Raw genomic sequence first — 26,999 nt, 5'->3', positions numbered from 1 at the left:
AAACAAACCATTGCATCAAGTTTAACAGGCCCATTGGCTACTTGCATAATAAGCAGTTTTAAATTTAAAAGGTTCAATGCCTTATCGCGCTGACGTGACCGAGCCCGACCCGAACCCGAACGTCATTTCTAAATATCTGTCCGAACCCGGCCCGACCCGTCGGGTACCGTCGGAACCCGTCGGGCTCGGGTCGGGTATCCATCCTCTAGACTGCAGGAGGCTGCTCGAGCTCTGATGATGACACAGCTGATCCACGATTGGCCGGATTCACCGTATGAGAACGATCACGTGTGCTTCCTGTTTATTCTAAAATGTTATGCTAATGCTCACAAATCATTTATTTATAACAGTAAAACCTCTTTTCATGTAGTCGTGATGTTATATTGTCATGTTTATCAAACTAAAACTGATAAAAACCGTTGACAACACTTCATAGTGTAGGTTTATATTGAACTTTAATCTTGTCCAAATAGACGCTTTATTAAGCAGTGCATAAAGTGTTGAATGAAAATGTAATTGAAACATCTGTGTGTTTGAGAAATATTGCCTTAACTTCAGCTGTGATAAAGTTTGCAAACACACAGCACAAGCGTCACTGCGGGAAGCAGAAAGTGTCCGACTTCACGTCTCCGTTCCAAGCCTGCAGTCTCCCTCTCATTTACTGAAGCTTTCGCGCCTCGATCGCCCCCCGGTGACCGGTCCCAGTATAGCCGCCCCTCTGTGATTTCTAATGGACGCGAGGCAATCTAAATAATAAAATTACACTTCAAAAATGTTTTCCCCAAAGTTAGTTTATGTCACTGAAGGCAGTTATCATCACGATGATTTCATTTCAGGTGTTCGTTTTAAAAATAAGTTTAGTTTGAGTTAGTTATTTGATGCTATAAAAACGGGGGGTGTGACGTCATGATTGACAGCTGAGACTGACGTCTTCTCTGAGTGAAGTTCTCACTGAGGCGCTAACGGACTTTTTTCGAAATTTTTGGGAGCAGATTAGAGCTTTAGCTTTAATTTCTACATTTCCATAACTGTTTATTTCACACCAACATAATTAATTGTTCTGCATCCGCGAGAGTGTGGGCGGGCTTTTGATATCGCGACTGTACTTCCTGCTCTACTTCCTGCGCTCTACTGCGCAACTCCGGTCCCGAAATCGCTACTGCGCAGACTCGATCCCAAGATGTCCGCGCCGTGCAAGGCTGCCTGAAAGCTTCAAATATGGCAAGCGGAAACGGATGATCGAGTCGTCCATATTTTTTTACGGTCTATGCTCCGTTCGCAGCTCCTCCCCGCCTGCACTCGGCTACTCTCGCCGATCGCATGCATCCAGCCGCAGACGATGTCGAACACACCTCAACAGAATAAGAACAACGCCTGATTCTGTAGCCACGCCCACCGACTCGTGCCTGACACGACACAGGCCTACATAGAGCTAAACCCGACCCAACTTCTTAGCAATAAACATGCCACACAAGCTTCATTTGGATTCTAATATTATGAATGCATGGATGAACTTTAATTTTAATGATGATCCAGCTCACGTGGGAAAGACTGCGCATTTGTTTCTTCATTTCTGATCACGGATCCGTTTGCAACCAAGAGACTGGATTTGCAGAAAGGATGAGATTACATAAAAAAATGAAGCAACACTAATGTGAGTAATACATTTGTATATAGTATTGCATTGTTACTTATTGTTTGACATCAACTGATTATTGTGTACGTGTCTAACTGAAAATACTTTGTGTGTGTGTGTGTGTGTGTGTGTGTGTGTGTGTGTGTCTGTGTCCACTTTTCAAAAGGCTTAAAAAAAGTTTCCTGTGATGGGTAGGTTTAGGAGCAGGGGCAGTGTAGAGGGGTAGAGCAGTTTGTACGGTATAAAAACCCCACAAAGAGTCCCCACAAAGATAATGAACCAGACGTGTGTGTGTGTGTGTGTGTGTGTATACAGTTCGCGGTTATTAGTTGAATGTAAAAACCACACGAACATCATACGTTGACCTCAGACAACAGTATAAAAAATGCCAGTCCATGGCACCTTTAAAATTGCTTATTTCTCTGGATTTAAACATTCTAGGAAGTCTTTTATATTGTGCCTTTAATTAACTTGCTAAAAAATGATCAATCTGAGGACAGAATTTATTCACATTAGTAGGTTGTGTATAACAGGATTTTTTTTACTTTATAATTTAGAGGCTTATACATTTGTATATCAAATATACAGAAGGATTTATAGGGTTAAGTTCATTTGGTTTTATAATGAACAGCCATAATTGTTGACACATATAATTTTTCTTTCAGTTAATTAGTTAAATCTGACACAAACACACACTGTAAACAAATATTCCCACATAAGAGCCTGAGAATCAGTTCTAGAGTGTAATAAAAAGGTGCTTCTGTCATTGCTATTAACGTCAGACTTTGACAGTCATTTATTTGGGTTTATGCTATCAAAGTATGCTGTAACTTCCATGCCCAAAATAAATCCCAACATCGAAGGAGAGTCGTTTTGAGCAGAATGGCTCTGCGCGGAGCGGGTGCTTGGTAGGCGCCTGCATGGTCTCATCAATTCTACAATAGCTTTTAGTCTTTTTTCATATATATATATATATTATTATTTTTTTCCCTGTAGGCAGAAATGTACTGCAACTGCTGATCCAAAAAGAGGTTTTCCAGACTTTTTCATTTATAGACCTACATCCAAACATATATTTGCTTGTTAGATAATATGTTCAAAACAATGTACATGATGTTCTCCATTGACTCTTACAGCACTTTTGATGCAGAAGCCAAATGTGCCATTTGCTCATTTTCAAAGTCAGAGAGCATTTGCATCAAAGTCGTTGAGTTATTGAGACATTTTGGTACATTTTGATAGTTATTGCTCTTGATGCTTAACATACATCTTTTCTGTGCCTATGTATAGGTTCTGAAATCAGTGTAAAAAAAGAACGGCAATTATTGTCAGAGGATATGACTACTGTGTCCAGATCGCTCCAGCCTTATCCGAAAATACATAAAGAGCTGCTGGCAGTGAACTAATGAAATACAATATGTGGCCACTAATGCGGGCTGACTGTAAATCCTCTTGATGGACAGTGGGGGGATATTTGAGAGGCTGGTGGAGATCCAGCTCATGTTTTGCTCTCTTGTGTCTGAACTGGACAGAGTATAAATCAACTGTAGAGATCTTTACATGGAGACAACATTGTGCCTTGGAGATTGAATTTGTGAATAAGTGCAGCTGTGTCACTCAGCTCAAATGAAAGGGCAGCTAATCCTCACTGTTTGCTCAGCATTTCAATAAGAACAGAAATCATTTGTCTGAAAGGATTCATCGCCGTCTCCTGTGGCCCTCTCTAACATACCTGGAAAATGTTATTGCACTAAGGATGGTCATTAAGGAGTTCAGTTTCTTTTCTAAAATGTGTCTCTTTAAATTCTTTAGAAGACAAAACACAAATGAGTTAACTGCAGACAAAAAAAAAACATAGTATCCAGAGACATATTTTGACTTCAAAGTATTTGAAATCATGTCAACTGGCATCTGCGGTTGCCAAAAATGTAAGTGTGCAGTTTCAGAACAATCTGTATTTTTTATATCTACAACACATTTTGAATCGGTTAATCTGACATTTTCTGCTGAATTAAAGCCATGCTACAACTAAAAACTTTTTAGTACAAAAAAGATTTGTACCTTTAAAAATACTGACATCCAGCATAATCAAAGATCATCACACGGTTTTCCACGAGCTGAGGGAAATTATAATATGTACACAAAAACACAAAACACCACCATGCATGACACTAAAATAACACAATAAAAGTTTATTTTACAACATAAGATTTAACATATACCTAATTTGCATAAATCATAACAATAAAAAAATACACATAATTATTAACCATGACAAGTGTCACAAGTGGAATGCTGGGATTGTCAGGTTTTTACTGTAAATTATAAGATGATTTGTTCTGTTTTACTTCCAAAAAGGATAACACTATTTTACTGTAAATGATTTACTGTAAAACATGTAGTTAAATGTAACTACAAGTTAAATGATAATGTTAGATCTAAATTACAGTTTCCCCCATATATAGTAACAGAACTTACTGTTATCCAGTTGTAGATTCCAGGTTGATCTGTAATAATAATTTTGAATATTTTATTTTGACAAACAAGATAATGAAAGTGTAGATTAGATTGTTCTAGATTCTTACACAGTTCTTGTGTCTATGTATAATTTCTGTAAAATTGCAAGTTTAAATGTAATGTCTATTCATTATAAACAATAACTATAAAAAAAAAACTACACAAGAATGCTTGTTTTTCCATTCTTTTTATTTATTTATTTTTTAGTAATGACCCAAGGTGTGTAACTGTCATAGTGTTTGCAGGCAGGAAGACGAAGACAGGCAGATACTCAAAGGAGATTTTAATGACAAAGGTACTCAGGTGAGCAATACAGACAGACAGGTAGCAACACACAATAACGGCGATCAGACAGACTGGGAGAAAGGGGAGAACTAATGCTGCCTTCACATGCTATCGGAAGTTTCCTACCTCCCACTTCAGAAGTCGTGATTGCGAGCTTGTTGTGTTCAGGTGCTTTGTTGTCGGAAAGAATTGGAGGACGTGAGATTTATACTCTTGTGGGTCTTGGGAAAATGTTATTTTAACACTATAACCATTTCAGTCATTTCTCAGCCCCAGAAAATGATAGAATCACTGTCAAACATAGCAGCACAACACGAAAACATTGTTCACATTCACAATACAGGCATAATGTAGACAAGATAAGGCTGCTTAAAGACTAAAACGGTAATAGTTTTCAGCCATACATGATCCTATTATATAGCTACTTTTACTGCACTATCTAGATAGTCAGCTTGCTCACTAATCTGGAATGATGGTCAACTACATGCAATTTTTGATGTGTTTAAAATACACAATATGCTTCACATGATTATTAATTTATGTAAATATGTAGGCTACTAGCCTACTTTAACGACAAGGCAAGACAATGCCATTGTTGTGAGAGAAAAAAAACCTAATAAAACACCTGTCACAGCAGAAATTCGTCTCCCATCCGCCATTTTTAACGGTTATATACCACGCCCATCTCCGGAACTTGGGTATCAAAATTATTTCCGAACTTCCCAGTGGTAAACACGACATCAGAGGGCGTTCATGTGCAATTTTTACCTGGGAAACTCATATTTACGATAATTCCAATAGCACGTGAAGGCAGCATAAATAGGGAATACAAACGAGATAATTAACAGGACACAGCTGGAAGGAACTTAACTAATGGGGGTTACCATGGGGACAGATAAAGGGGGGGGGGCTAAACAAGGAGGCGTGTGACAAGGAAATAGGAAGACAACACAAACAGAAAAGCATGTGACTAACAGTGTAAGTATATTTTCTTCTGTACAACAAAAATGTTATCTTTGATGAACGAATAAGTGCAATTCACCTTTATTCCACAAAGTTGCAATGTCTGATATTCAATGATGAAGTGACGTTTCACTCATAGCTATCGCAGACTCATAGCTGTATCATCAGCAAAACATGAAACGGCTCTGTGATTTACTGAGCGCATTAAGTAGTACTAAATGCAATCAAATATTAGTGTCACTGTCACTTGATTATTGGTGAAGAAGCTGACAGCGATCAAAATATTGATTTTGAAAATTATTGTTTTGAGAATTTGTTTGAGATCGTAGGCTACATATGAGCCAAATGCTGAACAGGAAAATTAGCTCCAAAAGGTAACAAAATATGCTTGCCATTGTTCTATAATTATTACTCTGATATCAAGAGAGTTTTATATTATCAGTAGGCCTGGAGAAGAGATTCATCCGTGTAGCTAAAGACCCAAATATGTAATGATTGGTGAAGCATTCATGTATTTAAGGGTTAAAGTTACAATAACAATAATTGTTTTACAGTTTGCTTTAATTATAAATTTGTTATATTAGTAAAATGTGAACGCAATGTGAAATATGAGAATACTGCCGTATTTTTCTTAGGAAAAGCAGTAACGTCATTGCTTTCTAGAAGAAAAAGGAGAGAAATATTAAAGAGATTTGTTTGTGATTATTCATTCGGGTAAAGAACTTGCTCCTTAGGCTCGTTTCATACTCACAATTCCCCTCCGCTCAGAAGCATACAGCCTACACAACTTGATATTGCTTGTATTCAGCTCTTCTCTGACAAGCACTCTTGAAATCCTTGTGTGCCAACATATTAACTCACTAAGTACACTGACTGTAAGGCTGTTAGTGTAAATCAAGCTCACTGTCACTTAATGCAGAAAGACAGCTAAACGCTTTCACAAGGGCTCTTTACTATCAGTCAGCTCCTCTTCAGATCACATCCTAAATGTACTTCACTGCAATAAAGCGTACAAGATGCATAAGGATGTATGTAAGTGTTTAGAAAATGTATTTGGTGGTTAGGTATGATAAAATAAGTTCTATCATTTTTATGACAAATCAGCTTGTATTCCAGAGCATTTCCGACGTTCACGTCTGCATGCTGAGTAAATACTCATACTCCATATAAATCAAAACTGTCATCTCTCACATTGGAAAAATAAATGACTCTATTGGCTTCTAACAATAGCATTCTTCTAAGTCTTTAATGTAATTCATTTCAATTTGTAAGACTGATCAATGCTGTTTTATTCCTAAAATGATATATTCCAGTGCTACCCTACAAAATTACACTAAAATTCCCAACAGATCATCTACAAAGATGAATGGATTTCATTCAGACTTGTTTGTTCCAATTTATTTTGTAAATTAGATTTGTGAGATAAATTGGAATTTCATGAGACTTGGAAACTGCAGAAACTTTGTCTGTAATCATAAAAGACTTTAGTTTGCATGCTATAGATTGAGGCGTACACGTGTTGCAAACAAAAGATTTGTCATCTGCACACAACTAAGATACATTTGAAGTCAAGTCAGTTGACTTGGTGTCCATGTTGGTAATGACCAGTGCCCTTCTTCATGAAAAATCTTAATGCAAAGAGTAGCTCCTAGTGACAAAATTCTTAGAAAATTCTTAGAAAGGTGGGTGTTTCCTCTTAAAATTAAAGAAAAAGTCCTAAGTAAAGAAGAAAGCATATTAACCCTTTGTAGCGAGTTTGCTTAAAGGGGAAATATCAATAATTATTCATAACTCATTAACATTTTTCATTATGATTAATTATGAATATTTGAATCAGATAAATTTGATGAAGCTACATTAACATTAAAATCAATCATTCAATCAATCAATCAATCAATCAATCAATCAATCAATCAATCAATCAATCAATCAATCAATCAGTTAATCCTGTGAACGCGCAGTATTGATTATTAATTAATTCTAAGAGAAGGATATTTTTCATGGCCACAAAAAAAATCTTTCTTACCATTGGAGCTTGGAGTGTGTAACAAAACCAATAATTTAATTTATTTGCAAGCAGGGAATCAAAACCAAATATGTATTGTGCACAAGTTTTATTAACTAAATCATTAACACATAATTAATCTAATAAAAATGCATACACAATTTTTATTATTTTTTTTATCCTCTGAGGATAGCCTCTCAGTGAGGGAGGGTCAGTGAGCCTATCGTACTTAGGCTTTCAGAGGGAAAGTTTTACGATCCTTTGTCCTCAAGAAGGGCATTTGAATATGTCCTTTGATTGGGTGCTAAAGAAAAGAACCTTCAAGATTCTTATAATACTAATGTGGCACAGAGTTAGCAAAAATGTAATGTAAATTAACAAATTGGGAACGACATTTGGAGTTCGTAGAGATCAATCATGCCATAGACATGATTTTAGTAAACTATAGTATGCAATATGGATATTTTTCATTAAAAACCCATCGATTCGCTTCAGAAGCCCTTTATTATTCCAATCCGAAGCAGTGTGGAATACGTTTATGAAGGATGGATGCACTTTTTTGAGTTTCAAACTCAATGGACCTCGTAACTGCCTTTTTAAAGTTTGGAAGCATCAGGATGTTTATTAATATAACTGATTGTGTTCATCAGACAGAAGAAAGTCATTTACACCTAAGATGGCTTGAGGGTGAGTAAATCATGGGCTGATTTTCATTTGAACTACTCTTTAACAATAATGTACTGGTAGCCTACTTGAAATGGGAAATGAAACATAATGAAGTAAAACGCTACAATGTAGGCTATTAAGCTACGTCACTACGCCAATGTCTTTATGAAAAAGGCGAGTCTTGCAGTTGTCTAACAAAATGAGGTTGGCTTTTTAACTAATTTATTTTTCTTCTTTTCTTCTTTTATTTATTTATAAAGTCTATTTTTTATACAACCGAGGTTGCCCAATTTCTCATAACAAAGAGTCTCGCAGGCACATCCCTGTAACCCATTTGGTTACCTATTAGCCTGTTCATTCACAACTCACTGAAAATACTCCAATTCTGATATGAAGTTGACCAAGTCACATAAATGCTCTAATTATGGCTATTTGAAGTCGCCAGGATCCTCAGAGAATGAGGCTCAAGCCTGCCCCCTGTTGATTGGATTTAGTCTGCTGTTCTTTAGGTGAGAGTTTTAAACTTCTATCGACTTTTACTGAGAAACTTACAATACACAACAGATAGAGAGAGATTTTTTAATATATTTTACTTTGAAAAATGCCTCTTTTTTTAAAGATAGGGCTACATATTTTATTATAAAAAGAACGATTCAAAAGTACTAGCACATTATCCACCCAAAGCAGAATGAGATCCGATTTAGCTGATGCCTGAGGAAAACAGGGACAGCACTAATAGTGGCTGGACACACTGTCCTTGCAATGTGAGTTCCAGTAGAACCCCCCCCTGTGTGGGGAACACAGATGCCCTGCCATTCTGCTCTTGTCAAACTGTCCCCAGGGATGACAGGCAGTAATTACATATCAGCACAATTACTGCACACTGGCATGAGAACAATACGCTGAGCTGGCCCGTATCGTTGCATCTGCTCATTACCACAATAAGCTCTGTTATCCAGTGGCAAATGTCTCACTATGGTGACTGCATATAATTTCCTTCTTCAGTCCACTTAGCCCATCACCTTTATTTGACTATAAAGGCCAAATCACTAGATCTGGCCAAATCATTTAAATTGCTTCAAACCAAGTCAACAAATTTTATCAAGTGTCCAGTTGCATATCAACCAGTTTAAAGCTTAACAAAGTTTCACACCAAAGCATATTACTTAAAATGTTTTGTCATGATGGAAATTTGTAGGTTGACATCAAAAGCTATTTTTTAGTCTGGAAGTCATTCCCAAATAGAATCAATTCTTCAGCTTCACTGCAATAGAGTTGATTCCACTCAGGAGATTTGATTCTGAAGAGCCAAATATTTCCAGCCGTGAAAGATTTCAAAACAACTCCATTGAGGATTTGATTCATCCCATTGGCCAAAAAGAAGCATTAAGATTCATTCACTGATTCATTCTGAGATTCTTAAAGCCCTGTCCCAAATGGCACCCTAAAACCTTGCAGTCTTTCTCTGAGTCCACACTTTCAATGCCGCTTTGACTTTTGGGTAGAAGTCGGCTGGTAGCTCACAGAGGCCCTATCACAAATGGCACCCTAAACACTCTTGTGGTCATCCTTGTTTGGAGTAACACCGCTTTGACTGTCGGGTGGAAGTCTGCTGCGGAGCACCAGTGCAGGCTCAGCAAAAGTGCCCATCCAGGGTGCATATCAACTGCAGGGGGCACACGCAAACTTTTAAATCCTTCTGAAACCGTTCTGAATCCTAAAATGACATGTGAGACAACCTATGGTCTCATGGACGTAATGGACATGCGCACGTGGCAGCATTGTAAGTCCACAAGTTAATAAGTGCATATGAAGTGTGCTATTTGGGACAGGGCCAGGCTTGTGTGCTCAGCGGAATCAAGGGTGCATAGTGGCCTGTATGGGGCACTTGTGTGAGCACCCTTAAAGCTTAAATAACAAATGGGACACCCTACAGTTGTCAATGGCCATTGTAAGTTCAACCCTGCTCCAGGGGTCCCACTGTCCTGCAAAGTTTAAATCCAACCTGCTTCAGCACACCTGTTTATCAATTTCCAACAAGTAATCCTGAAGATCTTGATTAGCTTCACCTGTCTTTAATTGGGGTTGGAGTTAAACTGCAGGACAGTGGGTCCCCAGGAGCAGGGTTGAAGGCCTCCTGCAGTGTGCCATTTGGGACAGGACCTCTCTAGCTTCCGTCCTATCTGTGTCTGAAATATTAAAAATACTGAATTTGAAAGTAAGGCAAGGCAATGCAAGGCAAATTTATATAGCACATCTCATACACTATGGAATAATTCAGAGTGCTTTACATAGAAAATTAGTTAAAATAATCACAAAACACCGCCAACGTTTCCGGACCCTGACCCTGGATGTGAAGTGGCTGATGGCCGACGGGAGTGACGTCGAGGGAATCATCGACCGTGTGGCACTGGAGCAGTTCGTTGCAAGACTACCGAAGAATACTGCACAGTGGGACCAGTGCCACCGCCCGATGTCGCTAGACCAGGCCATCCAGCTGCCGGAGAACGAGATGGTGGCGTACCGTGGGGTCGGCGAGCCCTTACCAGCGGCTTCTCTCTCTCTCTCTCTCTCTCTCTCTCTCTCTCTCTCTCTCTCTCTCTCTCTCTCTCTCTCTCTCTCTCTTTCTTCCCCCTCCCCTTCTCTCTCTAAACCTGTCCCTCGCAAGGGGGTTTACTTCCCCAGCCGGCACCAAGGTGGAGAGGGGGTGGTTCGGAAGGATCATCTCCCACATTCCAGCCGGCACAGAGGGGAGGAGCCCAGGAAAAAGGCAACACTAAACCGTTTCATGGCCAGGTTCTTCTGGCTGGGCATTCACAAGAATGTACGCCGGTGGTGTGCGTCTTGTCGTGAATGTCAGTTGGTGAATCCACCGGACAATCCAAAAGCAGCATTGTGCCCTCTTCCACTGATGCAGGTCCCCTTCGAACGAATTGGGATGGACCTCATCAGGCCATTAGAACGGTCAGCGCGTGGACATCGCTTTGCTTTAGTTCTAGTGGATTATGCAACGCGATTTCCGGAAGCAGTGGCACTACGCAACATTTCGGCAAAAAGTGTTGCGAGTGCGCTGTTTTCGTTAATCTCCCGGGTGGGAATCCAGAAAGAGATTCTCACCAATCAAGGCACAGCGTTCATGTCATGGACAATCCGCGAACTGTAAGAGTTGTTGGGCATTAAATCTATTTGCACCAGCGTCTATCACCCACAAACAGGCGGGCTGGTGGAAAGATTTAATCGCACGTTGAAAACGATGATTCGGAAGTTTGTTCACGAGGATGCCAAAAAATGGGATAAATGGCTAGAATCTCTCTTATTCGCTGTCCGCGAGGGCCCCCAAGCCTCCACAGGGTTTTCCCCCTTTGAGCTTCTCTATGGCCGCCAATCCCGCTGGGTTTTGAATGTCATCAGAGAGGCTTGGGAGGACGGACCATCCGCGGGCAAAAATGAAATTCAGTTTGTCTTGGACCTGAGAACAAAACTCTACACTTTGGGGCGGCTATCTATGAAGAATTTGTTACAGGCGCAAGACAAACAGAGAGAGTTGTATAACAGAGGAGCTAAGCTATGTTAATTTTCACCGGGAGATAAAGTCCTTCTATTACTGCCCACCTCTAGTAAATTACCTCTAGTAAATTACTCGCAAAATGGCAAGGGCCCTTTGAGGTCACAAGGCAAGTCGGAGATTATCTTTGTCTCATCCGAAAGACGGTGCTCTTTTGACAGTACAGTGTCCCCATCGCTATACTGGGTTGTGTTAGGACCCACACAGACCAGAGGGTGAGTACCCACCTGCTGGCCTCACTATCACCTCTACCAGCAGCAACCTGGTTTTCCCAGTTGGTCTCCCATTCAGGTACTGGCCAGGCTCAGCCCTGCTTAGCTTCAGTGGGAAACCAGTCTTGGGCTACAGGGTGATATGGCTGCTGCCGACCACAGAGTTTTTGGACAAACTAGCAAAATTTAAATGGATAGTTAAGTGCTATTCTTTATTGGTCAGGTGCAATTGGAAAAGATGTGTCTTATGATGTTTTTAAAAAATGGCTACAGACTCAGCAGCACGAATTGAGATCGGCAGTTCATTCCACCAGGTGGGATGTCTGTGAGAGTGATTTCATGCCTCTTTGGGATGGAACCACGAGGCGTCGCTCAATCGCAGAACGCAAGTTTCTGGAGGGTGTGTAGGTCTGAGCAAGCGAGTTTAGGTATATTGGTGCAGAGCTAGTGTTTGCTTTGTAGGCGAGAACCAGTGCCTTGAATTTGATGCCTTGAATTCTTCGGCCACATGCTGCATATGCCGCTGCCTACCTAGATGATATCATCATCTATAGTGGGGACTGGCAGCGTCATATGCAGCATTTGAGAGCTGTCCTCAGGTTGCTGAGAAGAGCGGGGCTCAAGGCCAACCCGAAGAAGTGTGCAATTGGGCGGGTGTAGGTAAGATATCTGGGCTTCCACTTGGGTCACGGACAGGTGCGTCCCCAAATTAATTAGACGGCAGCAGTTGTGGCCTGTCCGAGATTGAAGACCAAAAAGGAGGTTAGACAGTTCCTGGGGTCGGCGGGATATTATAGGAGGTTTGTACCTAATTATTCTGACCTCGCCATCCCGCTGACTGATCTAACTAAAAAGGAAGAACCAGATACAGTTCGGTGGACGGAGCGGTGCCAGCAGGCTTTTACTGAGTTAAAGGCGGCTCTGTGTGGTGGTCCGCTCCTACAAGCTCCTAACTTTTCTCTCCCTTTTTTACTGCAGACTGACGCCTCGGACAGGGGACTGGGCGCCGTCCTGTCCCAGGAGGTGGAGGGTGAGGAGCGGCCGGTGCTGTACATCAGTCGGAAGCTCTCTAAGAGAGAGACGATGTACAGCACCATAGAGAAGGAGTGTTTGGCCATCAGGTGGGCAGTCCTCACCCTTCGCTATTACCTCCTGGGGTGGGAGTTCACCCTCTGTTCGGATCACGCCCCCTTGCAGTTGCTCCACTGCATGAAGGATACCAACGCGCGGATCATCCGTTGGCATCTAGCTTTACAGCCATTTAAGTTCAAGGTGATCCACAGGCCGGGTGCTCAGATGGCTGTGGCCGACTTCCCCCCCAGGAAGGGGTTGGGGGGCTGCAGGCCGGATGGCTCCCCGACCTGAGTCAGGCGGTGGGGGTATGTGGCGGAGGGGGCGTGGTTCTGCAAGGTCTGCAGCGGGAAAGAGAGAGCAGAGCAGAGCGGCGGGTAAGTAGGTCACGCACAAATGATTAACACCTGTTTCTGATTGCAGTAATTGGCGTGGAGAGACCACTTATAAGCCGCTGCCGGGAGAGAGAGAGCAGAGAGAGTTGGACTGGGACTATGCAAGACACTGGCTGCAGAATGACTGATGCTGAACCTGAGTGAGAGAATTCCGGAGAATTTTTTGAGTGTGGTCCATCGACCCCTAGTGGTCCGCGAAAAGATGACCTAAACTAGGCAAGTGTTTATAAAATTGTCACTTATTTAAGTAGATTTTTAATGTTCATGCGAAACAGTTCTTGCCATTCTGTTTTAATAACGTAAAAATGGATCTAAAATCTACAAATCTATTAGTTTTGTATTTTACTAGTTTTTGTTTCATGTGTAAAATCCCAGTAATTTCAGTGATATTGGACATTAAAGGCCCTTTCACACTGGACGCGTAACGCATGCGAATACTTCGCGTCAAAACCATTCACATCAGCCGCGACACGAATTTGCAACGTTCAGAGCTCCAACATTCGAAAACATTTGCTGCGTCAGCTGAGAAAACACGGACAGTGAAGATTAGCTTTTTATTTGATTTAAAAGACGGTTTCGGGTGCAACCCAGTCTTGAAGGACAGAGAGTCTGAAGGGGAATATGCTAATCATGTACAGGAGCTAAATCTTTATCATGGCCGGTTCTGCACTTTAGTACTTTCTTTAGTCTGTGGGACAATTTGAGGATCTCATCCCGAGACGCGCTCTTCAGGAACCAATCCATCCGGTCTGTTTCCAGTTCAGTCACAATGTAAACATTTAAGTGCCACAGACATACTGATGGCAACACATTCACTTTCCATAATCGTGGACATAAGGTTAAAAAAAAAAATGATATATAAAAAGTTAACTTAGGTTATTGCTGTCTGTAAACACAGTAGTAAACACAGCTGCAGATGCACAGCTTTGACTAGTCCTACAGCTGTAATCTCATGAGATATGCCATACCTGGCAATGGTTAATGTTGAGTGAATAGCTCATGACATCAACTTGACATTTCGTCGCCTTTGTTTCCTTGTATGTGATTGGTTGAAGCCGTTTTTGACGCCGCTAGAGTAAAAAATATCGAAACTGAAACGAAAAAAAATAAATGCCGTTTTTTCGCCGCAGCACATTCGCGTTCGGTGTGGAAGCGCTCATTACACAAACAGCTGACCAAAAAAATAAAACCATTGTGCTAATTATTCGCGCGTCAAAATCGCGTCCAGTGTGAAAGGGCCTTAAGGGGAACATTCTTTTCAGCATTTTATTGTTACCATAGTTACAACCATAGACTTCCTATACCCAGCACAGTTTTAAACTATTGGCTCTTTGGAATGGCATTAAGTGGGACCTAGGCTGTTACAGTAGCCTATGTTTAATTGCAGTTTTTTTTTCTTCCACATGTGCAGTTTGTTGTTCATATTAAGCTGAAACTCATTTCACTTTTACTTTTTCAAATTTAATAAAAATGTATATAATAATTTCTGATCATATCATTGCATTTGTGTTTGAATAATTAGTTTTTGACTTGAAACAGTTGCATATTAAACTTAAATTTAGCTTATCCTTCCTATTTTGTTGGTTTTTGGGGGCGCGTTAGAGTGGGATTCTGTAGGTGGTCCTCAGAAAAAAATTGGAAGATATAGTGGTCCTTGGGCTGAAAAAGTTTGAGGAACACTGGTTTAGAGTTATACGCCCATGCGCGTGCTATGTGTTGATTATTGTGTGAGAAATAAAGAAAGCAAGTCCCAGTCACGCCGACCCCTGTCTTCTTATAATATATTTTTTTATTTTTTCCATATTGCTCCTTTTTTACATTTGAGCCCCTGCCCCTAAAGAACTCTCTGCACGCCCCTGCTCTCTCCTGTGGTCCTTTTATTTGTTCGGTTTTTAAAGGCCACATAGATGCATCCTTCAGTGCCTTTCATATCCCACAATCCTGTGCAATCACTCTGTGACAGTTAAGCTAAAAAATAAAGATATCATTACGATGCCCTGAAGTCTGTATGAAATCAGTTTTGTGAGGTACCTTTGTGCGCAGATGCTGCCATTGGCTTTAAGAATGCGAGGCAACAAAGTTTTCGGACGCAGCCATAGGTGGCGACATGATCTTTTTTATTCTTTTCAAATATTAGGTTGAGGGCCATAATCCCCACATATATTTGTTAATCACATCTAGTATTCCCAACGCCATTACTTCCATTGAATAAGGTCAAAATCTCGCTGTGATCATAGAAATATTTACATAGATGCCTCATTCGACCAAACCATGCATGCACTAATGAGGAATCTATAAATATATCTATGATCACGCCGAGATTTTGACCTTATTCAACAGAAGTAACGGCTAGAATTGGGAATACTAGATGTGATTCTATGAGAAATATGTGAAAACTAGATGAGATGTGTCTGATATGAGGTATTTTTTTTTACATAAATACTGTTCGTACTGTTTCTTGCAGAAAATGATTGTTTTGTATCTTAAGACATCAATGTGTCGCCAAGAGCCGCAGGGTTGAATATGGATTTGTATGTCTTTTTTTTACTCTCATAATGACTCATAAAAATACAACCCATTGACATGCATTATTCGAGCAATGGTTGAAGTTAAAAATCTTCAGTTGTGTTCTTCTGAAGAAACAAACACCTACATCTTGGATGCCCTCTAGGTAAGCAGATAAACATCAAATGTAAATTTTTTTAATTAAAAAAATGAAATTGATGTCATTAATGACTCACCCTAATGTCATTCCACACCCGTAAGACCTCAGCTGTGCTTGCGTGCTACTACTAAACACAGAAACTGGCGAACAGCGTTTTTTAAATCAGCTTTGACCGCGACACTGGAAGACTTGGGGTTAAGCTTTTCTCTGGGAAAAGAAAAAATAACGGCACCAAAGTCATTCTTATGAAGGGAAGATGTGTTCGGAGTTTTGCCGACTGGATACAGCGAAAGTTTAATCTGTCAACGAGCTCTGCTTCACCTTCGTTGCTCTGATTGGTTGTAGCGCAACTGCTATTGCGTGCACGCCATGCAGAAGGAGTTTGAAAGACAACCGTTTATCCCGCCCCTCTGATTGAGCCCTGTCAATGGTGAGTTTCCAGACTAAACATCTTGATGTGGGTCTGGCTTGTCAGGCAAAATTTTTGATGATTCAAGAGATTCTAATGAACTAACTGATGTCACATATGGACAACTTTGATGATGTTTTTATTCCCTTTCTCGACATGGACAGTGTGCATACACTTGGATACGCTCCCAGACTAAATATAAAATATCTTAAACTGTGTTCTGAAGATGAACGGAGGTCTTACGGGTGTGGACCAACATGGGGGGGGGGGGGGGGGGTCATTAATGATATAAATTTCATTTTTGGGTGAACTAACCCTTAAATGTTAATAATCTCATCTTTAAACATGATTTCTGCCCGTGTCCTATCCCCTGTTCACCATGAGGTGAAGATGACATCTCCCATTATTCCACCCTCAATCTTGGCATCATCAAGCTACGCTTTTGTTTTGAATAACAGCACTCATCAATGTCAAAATGATTGAGATGTCCAAGCAAATCAAAGGCGGGGTTCACTGCTCACAGAAGCATAAAGTAATGCTTTGTTTTAGTGGTAAAAATGCAAGGTAAGAATACATGTTAATTTTTAGGGTATATAAAAACTTGAGCATTGGTGCGTGTTGCTGCAGAGCTGCGTCATCTAAAGTCCCTGCAGGAGTTGGAGCCGTCTCTTCACAGGTGATGGTCATCTGAAGTCTTCATAAGAGGCTGGATCCAGACAGGAAAATAATTAGCGGAGCTGCTGTTCAAAACCTTAAGCAAAGACAAACATGTGCACTGATATAACTAGAGCACAAGGTTATGAAATACATTATGTGAATCCATGGCTAAAGTGATGTGTCTTTTATCTAGACTTAAATTGGGAGAGTGAATCTGACCCGCGAACATTATCAGGGCTGTTCTAGAGTTTAGGTGCCAAATATAAAAAAAACCTACCTGAAGCCCAGGGTGTTGTCATCATAATAACAGGACTAATTTCAAATAAATACCAGTGGCTAAATTATATTTAATGACTCTGAAATGTGTTTTATGACTACACTTTAAACAATGAAATGTTTTAAATGTTTTTCAGATTTGACTGAAGTTGATAAGAAACATGCAAAGAAAAAAAATAAGAAAACATGCATGACTTCTGCGACTCAGTTTTGAAGCATATCATAATTTCGAACGTATCTTATTGTTGTAAGTTTTTGTTTTATGCACTGAAATGACAATACAGTTTGATATATTTGCAATATTTATTTACTTTTGGCCCACGGCCACTCAATCAAAAGTGATCTTTGGCCCTTTGTAGTGAAAAGTTTGGGAGAGAAGCTACAAGGACTGAAGAGCAACCAAAGCACAAAATTATTCGTCTCTAACTCAATTGACAACCCAGAATAGCACTATGAATAGCTTTCAGTACAGTGACTCAATGAGCAAACAGAGACATCTAGTGGCATCTTCTCACGCCTTTTCAGATAATTAGGCTACTCTGAGCTAATATTATTACCATAGCAACTGAATCTATCCATCCTCTTCTATTTTTGGAAACCATACAACATTGGACAGGCCTACTTATCTTAATTTCCATTTGCATCTTTTTATTTAAATGAGTAAATCAGGCCTATATATATATATATATATATATATATATATATATATATATATATATATATATATATATATATATATATATATATAAGTAAATCTGTTTGTATATTTGATTATATTTATGTTAGTTAGCTCCATTGAATTATATGTTTATTAAAACAATGGCAGTGACACTGTAGTATTCCATGCAAATTAGCACATTTCCCATATTCCCCACAATACGTGTGTTGCTTATTAATGCCTCTTATATTACTGTTTACAATCCACAACATCATGTTTTTATCTTGAGCTAAAATTATTGAGAAGTGCATAATTGGCGACTCTATTTTATGATGGCATTCAGCTGAGGGATTTTCGACTGCTTGTCATCGTCCCTCTAATCGGTTGTCAGTTATACTAGATAGAAGATAGAGGGTAATGAAAAACATGTGATAGTGATTGCGAGAGTACACTCAATGAACTTGGAGCGCTCAGCAAGGTTTAGTTTACTATATCATTTGTAATTCTTTTATTTACTCTTTTGGGAAACACTTTAGTTTAGGGTCCTATTCTCACTATTAACTAGTTGCTTATTAGCATGCATATTACTATGATATTGGCTGTTTATTAGTACTTATAAAGTGCATATTAATGCCTTATTTAGCATGACCTTATTCTACACCCCTTAATCCTATACCTTAACTACCTTATTGATTATTAATAAGCATTAATAAGGAGTTTATTGTGGCAAAGGTTGTAGTTAATAGTTAGGTAATAGTGAGAATTGGACCCTAATCTAAAGTGGGACCCTCTTTTTTATGCTATTTATTCAAAGTAAATAATGCAGAACCATTGAGTGTAGCGTACAGGTCAGCTGTGCACAGTGTGTCTGTTTGGAGTGACAGAATCAATTTGTCTTTGTTTTGAAACATACAGATACAGTCCAGTTTAAACAGATGTGGGCCAGTTCTGCTTCATGCGTTTTGTTCATGGCTGACATGCGGCGTTGTTATGGCTTGATTGTGGCCTAAATCTGACAAACGGGAGTGGACCGCCCAAGTGCCATCATTCCACGCGGGTAGTGGGCCAGATGAAAGTGTAAAGTGTGGGCCGGATCTGGGCCAGAGCAATTTTGCTATCTGGGCCAGATGTGGGCCAGTTCTGCTTCATGCGTTTTGTTCATGGCTGACATGCGGCATTGTTATGGCTTGATTGTGGCCTAAATCTGACAAACGGGAGTGGACCGCCCAAGTGCCATCATTCCACGCGGGTAGTGGGCCAGATGAAAGTGTCAAGTGTGGGCCGGATCTGGGCCAGAGCAATTTTGCTATCTGGGCCAGATGTGGGCCAGTTCTGCTTCATGCGTTTTGTTCATGGCTGACATGCGGCGTTGCTATGGCTTGATTGTGGCCTAAATCTGACAAACGGGAGTGGACCGCCCAAGTGCCATCATTCCACGCGGGTAGTGGGCCAGATGAAAGTGTCAAGTGTGGGCCGGATCTGGGCCAGAGCAATTTTGCTATCTGGGCCAGATGTGGGCCAGTTCTGCTTCATGCGTTTTGTTCATGGCTGACATGCGGCGTTGCTATGGCTTGATTGCGGCCTAAATCTGGCAAATGGGAGCGGACCGCCCAAGTGCCATCATTCCACGCGGGTAGTGGGCCAGATGAAAGTGTCAAGTGTGGGCCGGATCTGGGCCAGAGCAATTTTGCTATCTGGGTGAATTGAGGAGAAATATTATGAAAATAAATTCTTGTCTTGTTGGCATGCAAGTAAACTTTATACTGCATACACTTTATGTAAATAGGAACGACTAGGCTTACACTTTTCCAGTGAAGATTTCTCAGGGTAGGTTTATTTGAAAAGTCAATATATTTAATATTTCAAAATAGACACCTATAGTATTGACTACAGGAAAAACTCTTAAACGCTTCCACTGTTATTACCAATGAAAACTGTACTGTTCGTTGAACACATGTTGACCTGAAATATGTATGGGTGAAGCTTTTCAATTTGGGTAGGCCAAATCCAGGCGGAACTACCAAAAAACGGTCCCAGAGTTTAAGCGGTTAAACTGTTAAAATGTACTTTTTTCTATAAATGATCCACCAGACCTTCTTCCGTTTTCAATTTAAGGAAAAAGCGTGACTGGCACGACGTATACGTATGACGTAGCGTAAGCGCTTTGAACATGCAAGAGGTGTTACATTTTTTTGCGTAAGTTGAATACGGAAGGCGGTCTGCCAGAATCTAGGTATTTTACTTTATAAAGTTTTAAATGACGGACCATGTGTACCCCGTGACTGCCATTATAAAGCTTGGAAACGTCAGGATATTCATCAGTATACTCTGATTGTGATCATCATAAATAAGAGAGTCATTCACACCTAGGATGGCTTGAGGGTGAGAAAATCATCGGCTAATTTTAATTTTAAAGTAAGCTAATCCTTTAAAATTCATTATTATGTAGACTAGAAACTTCATTATATACACAATGGAAAAAGATTGAAATGGAAATTAAGAAAATTGGTTATTTCTTTCTTTAGAATGTCAGGTTTTTATATCTTAATTTTGTTATCTTTACTTGTCTGTTATTAATTGTCTTATTAAATATTTAGTAGCTTTCAGCTGATTCTTAAGCTGTTTAGTTTGAAACATTTTGATTATAGAGAAAAGAAAAAAATAAGAAACTAAGGATTTTTTTTTCTATTCACCTTTATGTTTAGTTGATTTTCTGGCAAATTGTGGATGGTCCATTTGATGTCAGTGCTCCTCTAAATCAATCCACAAATATCAGATATCTATTTAAATGATGCACTGTGAGTTTAAAGAAACTCTAGACCCCGCCCACTACAGCGAGATACACGCCCTGTGCCGTCATGTGGGAGGAGCCATAAGAGCAAGACCTGCCCCTTTCTAACAAAATACAACGCCGAGCGTCTTCTCAGTATCAAAGGCGAATATCAATAACATAGATCGACTCCGGGGCTCTAAACGGAGAAAGGTAATTTAATCTTTTTATACAATAATCCTTCAGTATGATAAAAACAAATGCTGTGACTCTGTGAGCGGAAGCACATGGATCATGCATTCGCGTCTTTAGCGGTGCTAACAATCACAGCATTATTATCGACGTTCACCTAATGTAAGTTAGTCAGGGATTGTCCTTATATTCAACCCCAATATACAACACATCCATGCTAGTGATGCATTAACCTCCACAGAATGAAATATAGGTCATAGCATGCTGTTCATCGGCTCGCGCGTGCCAATAGCCATTCATGCTGCTAGAAAATATGGTTCATGGTCATGTGAAATGAATACCAAACTGCGTTTAAATGTGTATTTTCACGTGGCACCCAGTCTCGTGCGTTGTCGTTAGTAGTGGGGATTGTATTACTGCGCAGATGAGCTGTAATCATAATATAATGTAGGCCATATAGGTGGATCCCAGTCTTTGTCTCGCGCCTGAGCAGCAGAGCCCGAGCGAGTCATTCCTGCAACTCTCTCTCAGCCAGCTGTTGGTTCCAGACACTGTTTCTCAAGACTGGCCGGCCAACTGTTGTCCTTATGTGGCCAGAAAAGACTCGTAAAGACCACAGTTCCAGTCTTGATTCTTAAACTGCACAAGTTTATGTTTATAGGGCTGCACTGACATGTACAATGAATCTCCTGTAAAAAGTCCTGTTGTCCTTTTTAAACACTTAATCAAAGCAAATGAAAAAACAGCTTTGTTTTGCTTAAAAGAAAATAAAGTATTTTTTACATTGCTTGTGACTTGTAAGCACATTCCGATCATCATAAATCTAAATCAGACATAAAACCAAAACAGCCTCACATTAGTACACATTATGGTAGTATTTGTTGTTCTGACTTTCATAGATTCTGATCTAGATTAAAACAGCATCACAGCATTGGTTTTACTGTAATACATTCATTAGAATCTAATGAATGTGAATCGCAGTGTGATGGATTATTTTCATGTTTTTAATTTATTTTAGATTGAATGTTTTTTTTTTTTTGTATTTAAGTAACATAATTCATATTTGACCATGCAATGTTCAAATATGCCACTCCTTACATATTGAAAGCATAGAAATAGTTTTTTTGTTTTTGTTTTGCATATACAGTGACAATGCAGAATGATTATGTCATAGAACACTTACCATTTGGAGATATTTGCACAAGCAGGAATTGCCATAAATTTGCATTGGGATGGGCTAGTGGGTTGCATGGTAATTAATAGTGCAGCAGTGCAATATAATACTTCTAAAGATCCACTTTTTTCTTTTTTGCTAGCACACATCCCTGGCTTGCAGACACATCAGCAAACTGTGTAATCGGTGCTGAGCTGTCCTTTTCTAAATGATGTGGCACTTTTCTGTGCATAAGCTTATGTTAAGATCACTTTGCCAAGCTGTGCTTCCTTTTGCAATCCTCCCTTAAATCCATTATTGCAGTTGGGGAGGATTTTGATAATCTTTTTTTTTGGGGGGGGGTATTGGATTTTTTTTTAATTTGTACTCAGGGGGTAATGCAGATGGAGTGTTTCTGGTTGATTATTGGATGGTTATGTGACCACTTTCATTCTCAGCCGTTTATGAGGAGGTCTTTACCACTCTGATTAATTCTGAATGATGTATTCGGATTGGTTGAACTAAGCTGGATGCTAGAATCCAAATCACCAAAGAAGGTCTCTTCATTTTTCTCTCTCACTCTAACTCCTATTTCCACATGTTCTGTTTTTCCTTCTCCTCCGATCTTTGCAGAACATGGACCAGGAGGGAATCGAATGAGATGGAATGTACTTGATGTGCTGCATCACTGTTGAAGGTGAGTGAGACCGTCATCTTTTTGAAATCTAGATCAGCCTGCATTTTAGAACTCAGATCACTGTGTAATTGAAGCACGCTGTGAACATTCTAGTGTTGCCTAATTATAGTGATTTAACCTACTTTTCAGCTTGTTTTGCCAGTGTTCTTTTTTGTATCGTTCTGGTATTTCTGGCATGGTGAAATGTTGCTTCTGGCGAGGATTTTGTTGGAACCCCTTCTTGTTTAAAATTGTGCTTGTGTGTTTATCATAAAAATTGATCAGGAATGCATTGTATGACTGGGCATTAAAGGAATAGTTCATTGGCTGTCAACCTCTGAAGTCAAATGATCGCTTTTTGCATGAAGGGAGAGTTTACGCGAAAATAAATTATTTACTCACCCCATGTTGTTCAAAACCAGTATGACTTTCTTTCTTCTGTAGAACATCATAGAATATATTTTGAGAAATGTCTCAGTTTTGGTTACCGTTGATTTCCATTTTTTTGGGAAGAAAAAAACGGTGGTTTCCAACATTCTTCAAAATATCATCTCTTGTGTTCCACAGAAGAAACTCACACAGGTTTGAAAAAACTTAAGGGTGATTAAATGATGACCTCAGCAGGTTTGACATTCTGTGACAAAATGACTTCAACCTAGGTTGTTTTTTTCTTATTTTTGGAGCTTGACAGCAGAGTTCACTGTCTTTGGGTAAACCATTCCTTAAAGAGAGAGTTCACCCTGAAATTAATATTCTGTCATTAAATACTCACCCTCATGTCGTTCCAAACCCTTAAGATTTTTGTTCATCTTTGGAACACAAATGAGGATCTTTTTGATGAAATCTGAGAGCTTTCTGTCCATGCAGCTACCACTTTGACACAAAAAAGTTCATAAGAAGATCATAAAACGAATCCATTGAATTAAGCAGTTTAGTCCAAAGTTTCTGAAGAGATGCATTCGCTTTATATGATGAACAGATTGAATTTAGGTTTTTATTCACATAAACATTCATCAACTTACAAATCAGTTGTGGAAAACGGAAGCACAAGCATGTTCGCTTGACGTGTGAGAACAAATGTGTTACATTCTCGTGTTACGCAGCACATTTGAGCTTCCCACAAGAGGTTTGTTCTTGCAAGTCAAGCAGGTTCGGTTCAGCCTCTGTTTATGTTCGCTGATCAATTTATTTTTGAATAAAATCCTACATTTATATTCATATAAAGCAGCCATGTCTCTTCAGAACATTTTGACTAAACTGCTCAATTCATAAGAATTAGTTTTCCTCTCTCTTTATGAACTTTTGAAGTGTCAAAGTGGTAGTTACATAGCTATCTTTGAAGGGACAAAAAGCTCTTAGATTTCATTTGTGTTCCAAAGATGAACGAAAGTCTTTTATTTTAGTAATTTATGGTTATTTTGGGTGAACTGTCCTTTTAACTTATTTCCTATAAATGACTGATTCATTTAAAATATCTCCAAGAACTGCTTTCTATACCTGAAGTATTTCTTAATTCTGTTGAAGTATGCACAGATGTCATAGGCACAGATGTAGTTTAAAGGTGCCCTAGAATGAGTTGAAACAATATTTTTAAAGGTCCCATTCTTCGCGTGTTTTCAAAGCTTTGATTATGTTTACAGTGTGCAATATAACATGAGTTCATGTTTCCCGTGTGAAAAAAACACAGTATTTTTCACACAATTTACTTATCTGTACAGCGCTGTTTCCTCTGTCCTAAAAACAGCCTTGATTTCCTTGTTCTATGAAGTCCCTCCTTCAGAAATACGTAACGAGTTCTGATTGGGCCAGCGCTTCCTGTGTTGTGATTGGACAGCAGCTTAGCACACTTTGCCCGGAAAGGTCCCGCCTCTTACCATAACGGGGAGATGCAAGCGCTGAATGCGCGCTCTTCTCCACGTGGGAGAGCAACAAGACCACGCCCCCTATTTTGCGTGTTCTTGTGGGCGGAGGGTTAGTCAACAAACGGTTCTAGTGACGTCATTACATCCCTGCACTTCCTGCTGTAGTCCAAACCGGCCGTTCGCTGTAGGCTTTGAAAGGGAACTTCTGTTATATAAAATATCTCGCTTGGCATTGAACTTTGAGTTTTATAATTTTACAGGTATTATTTGTACTCTAATGGCAACATTACACACTAACTAAAGTTTGAAAGATGGAATCGCGAAGAACGGGACCTTTTAAATTGTTCTCTGATATCTACATATAGGTTATGTGACTTATTTACATGTAAATATATGCTAGCCTACATGTGAACTAGCATTTAACATTAACTTGATACGTTAACTCGTATCGTCAGCCGTCACAAATTTGTTTTTAGCATTTTAAAAACATTTTAATCACTGTAATGCATCACTGTATGATTTTACAATGATAGCTTCTTCACTTTGAATCACAAACTTTAAACAGCGAACTGGGAAACGTCAGCGCACAAATATGTTTGTACAGTACAGTAGCCTATAGTTTTTTTTTTTTTTTTTTTAAATTGACGCTGCCAAGTGAGTGTCGAGTGAGTGATCTGTAAGCTCCTAACATAGTTAGCTCCTGAGTTATGTGTTGTTGATGAAAATAGCCTATAGGCTAAATTATACGGTTGTATTTTGTAGATTTGTATGACAACACTGGCAGGAAATAATATTAACTTTGACATTTGTCATACTGATGTATACTACTTGGAGTTTCCTATTGTTACTGTACTAGTATCTTGCGTTGGATCTAGACAAAACGGGATATTATCGTTTATGTCGTCTCACTAAGAAACTTCCAGTTTAATCAGAAATTGTTTAGACAGTCAATAAGTGGATAAAATCGCTACACTTACTGCTCGCGGGGATATAGTTTGAATTGCTGCTTCTCCAGTAGCAGACGCTAAGTGAAGCCTGCTATTGCTCAGGTTAGAAAAACTGTCCGTGGTGAAATGGGCCGAGCAAACGAACAACTTTTAATTAAATTGTTGCGGTATCCGGTTGTAGATAAACATGCCTGTTGACAGTTTTATTCAGTGGGAAGTCTATGAAAAGTCCCCATGTCCCCTGCACAGCCTGGAACATAACATCTATTTCCATGATCTGCCATTTTCGCTATCCTCACGTGACGCATACGCTGCCGTATACAAATGTTGGGGGCGTACATTTTAATGATCCCCAGTAGTGCTGCAACGACATCACACTGTTTGTTTACATCTCGCATAATGGCACACAGGGAATGGAGAAAGTTGCATTCTATCACAAAAACAGAGACCACTGTTATCAAAAGTATGGGAATACTTTAAACACAGGACAAATAAAATGGCCCCTTGTTCCCTTTGCAAAACCGATATGGTGTACCACGGCAGCACAACTGCGATGCGCGAGCACCTCAGAGAAAACATCTCGGCGCTCTCCGGTGTTACGGTTTAACTGGTTTCCGTGTGATCTGGTGACTAACTTCCTGGTTCAGGTCGGATATTCTTGTGCTTGCGGCATTCTGAAAAGTTGAGATGTTTTTAACTCGATGCGGTGCGGACGCGCCTGGAAAAGTGTCGCTTTCATTATGAGAGCGCTTATCGCACGCCTACATTGGAAATAATGAACTTGAGCGTGCAAAAGTCGTGATATGTGAACGGCCCCTTAAAAGACAACGCGCCGCGAGACAACAGTCACAAACCACCGAGCTACCCCGAATCAGCTCCAGATCTCTGGAAACCATGTTAAACCATAGCAGAACCCTGACTACATTTTATGGTTTGTGATGCTAAAGAACATTTCATGACGTCTCAGACAACTGTAAATGTATGGCTACTGTGGTTTAATTATAAACGCTATCACAAACTCATATTTACCATGGTAAAATAATTTTCTTTGCCTCTTTATTATTTTATACTGTAAAAACTTCAACCACATTGATTGAAAATGAATAAAGGTTGAAATATTATATTAGAAGTTGTACTTATATTTTTTTTGTAAAGTTATCCAAAGGATTCATGAGCTAATTACAAAAAAGAACATTAGATTAATTATTTATTTTAATAAAAACAATCGTTAGATTAGTCGACTAAGCAAAAAAATAATCGTTAGATTAGTCGACAGAAAAAATAATTGTTAGTTGCAGCTCTAATCCCCAATGATTGTGGCTCAGTTGGCGTTCGCCTGAAAATTGTTTTTCTGTGGTGTTTTTCACGAAGAACATTTACATATGAAGGAGGAAATAATGGTGTTTGAGACTCAATGTT

At 39.6% G+C, this 26,999-nt stretch overlaps 1 protein-coding gene across 1 annotated transcript in view; it reads left to right on the top strand.

The window, feature by feature from the left end:
* Window positions 1-20,843: 20,843 nt before the first annotated feature.
* The window catches only part of sestd1 (SEC14 and spectrin domains 1), a 48,423-nt gene continuing 42,267 nt past the window's right edge, over window positions 20,844-26,999 (top strand). Inside the window, exons 1-2 of the mRNA XM_067444428.1 lie at window positions 20,844-20,963; window positions 22,729-22,792. The gene's annotated coding sequence lies outside the window, so the exon portion shown is untranslated. The remainder of the gene's footprint in view (window positions 20,964-22,728; window positions 22,793-26,999) is intronic.

Source organism: Pseudorasbora parva, chromosome 5, assembly GCF_024679245.1.
Source record: "Pseudorasbora parva isolate DD20220531a chromosome 5, ASM2467924v1, whole genome shotgun sequence".
Classification (NCBI taxonomy): domain Eukaryota; kingdom Metazoa; phylum Chordata; class Actinopteri; order Cypriniformes; family Gobionidae; genus Pseudorasbora; species Pseudorasbora parva.
The sequence above is the reverse complement of the archived record's forward strand: the minus strand, read 5'-3'. Positions and strand labels throughout refer to the sequence as shown.